This window comes from Schistocerca serialis, chromosome 3 (assembly GCF_023864345.2).
Source record: "Schistocerca serialis cubense isolate TAMUIC-IGC-003099 chromosome 3, iqSchSeri2.2, whole genome shotgun sequence".
NCBI lineage: Eukaryota > Metazoa > Arthropoda > Insecta > Orthoptera > Acrididae > Schistocerca > Schistocerca serialis.
The window spans coordinates 968759412-968761478 of record NC_064640.1 but is presented as its reverse complement, the minus strand read 5'-3'; positions in this window follow the sequence as shown (position 1 = coordinate 968761478).

Below are 2067 nucleotides of genomic sequence, written 5' to 3'. Positions count from 1 at the left end.
TGCGTGGTCAACAGGCGAAATACATCGGCAAACTCGAGAAGCTCCCATCAGGAGTGCTGTGAAAGTCTATAGGTTGACAGATAATGGCGTATCGCTTCAGGTGATCTGGCTAGAGGAAGCTTGAAAATGTGACTGTGGAAAAACGGGGAGCAGCTGACAGGAGTAACTATGACTCTCTTAAGGTAGCCAAATGCCTCGTCAGGAGGCGAAATACATCGGCAAACTCGAGAAGTTCCCGGCAGGAGTACTGTGAAAGACATTAGGTTGACAGACAATGGCCTATCGCGTCAGGTGAACTGGCTAGAGGAAGCTTGAAAATGTGACTGTGGAAAAACGGGGAGCAGCTGACAGGAGTAACTATGACTCTCTTAAGGTAGCCAAATGGCTCGTCAACCGGAGAAATACATCGGAAAACTCGAGAAGCTCCCATCAGGAGTGCTGTGAATGTCTTTATGTTGACATATATTGGCGTATCGCCTCTGGTAAACTGGCCAGAGTAAGCTTGTAGATGTGGCTGTTGTAAAACGGGGAGTCACTGACAGGAGTAACTATGACTCTCTTAAGGTAGCCAAATGCCTCGTCAAGAGGCGAAATACATCGGCAAACTCGAGAAGCTCCCGGCAGGAGTACTGTGACAGTCTTTATGTCGACAGATAATGGCGTATCGCTTCAGGAGACCTGGCTAGAGGAAGTTTGAAAATGTGACTGTATTAAAACGGGGAGCAACTGACAGGAGTAACTATGACTCTCTTAAGGTATCCAAATGCCTCCTCAACAGGCGAAATACATCGGCAAACTCGAGAAGCTCCCGGCAGGAGTACTGTGAAAGACATTAGGTTTACAGACAATGGCGTATCGCGTTAGGTGAACTGGCTAGAAGCAGCTTGAAAATGTGACTGTGGTATAACGGGGAGCAACTGACAGGAGTAACTATGACTCTCTTAATATAGCCAAATGCCTCGTCAACCGGAGAAATACCTCGGCAAACTCGAGAAGCTCCCGTCAGGAGTGCTGTGAAAGTCTTTAGGTTGGCAGATAATGGGGTATCGCTTCAGGGGAACTGGCTAGAGGAAGCTTGAAATTGTGACTGTGGTAAAACGGGGAGCAACTGACAGGAGTAACTATGACTCTCTTAAGGTAGCCAAATGCCTCGTCAGGAGGCGAAATACATCGGAAAACTCGAGAAGCTCCCATCAGGAGTGCTGTGAAAGTCTTTATGTTGACAGATATGGGCGTATCGCCTCTGGTAAACTGGCCAGAGTAAGCTTGTAGATGTGGCTGTTGTAAAACGGGGAGTCACTGACAGGAGTAACTATGACTCTCTTAAGGTAGCCAAATGCCTCGTCAAGAGGCGAAATACATCGGCAAACTCGAGAAGCTCCCGGCAGGAGTACTGTGACAGTCTTTATGTCGACAGATAATGGCGTATCGCTTCAGGTGACCTGGCTAGAGGAAGTTTGAAAATGTGACTGTATTAAAACGGGGAGCAACTGACAGGAGTAACTATGACTCTCATAAGGTATCCAAATGCCTCCTCAACAGGCGAAATACATCGGCAAACTCGAGAAGCTCCCGGCAGGAGTACTGTGGAAGACATTAGGTTGACAGACAATGGCGTATCGCGTTAGGTGAACTGGCTAGAGGAAGCTTGAAAATGTGACTGTGGTATAACGGGGAGCAACTGACAGGAGTAACTATGACTCTCTTAAGGTAGCCAAATGCCTCGTCAACCGGAGAAATACCTCGGCAAACTCGAGAAGATCCCATCAGGAGTGCTGTGAAAGTCTTTAGGTTGGCAGATAATGGCGTATCGCTTCAGGGGAACTGGCTAGAGGAAGCTTGAAAATGTGACTGTGGTATAACGGGGAGCAACTGACAGGAGTAACTATGACTCTCATAAGGTATCCAAATGCCTCCTCAACAGGCGAAATACATCGGCAAACTCGAGAAGCTCCCGGCAGGAGTACTGTGGAAGACATTAGGTTGACAGACAATGGCGTATCGCGTTAGGTGAACTGGCTAGAGGAAGCTTGAAAATGTGACTGTGGTATAACGGGGAGCAACTGA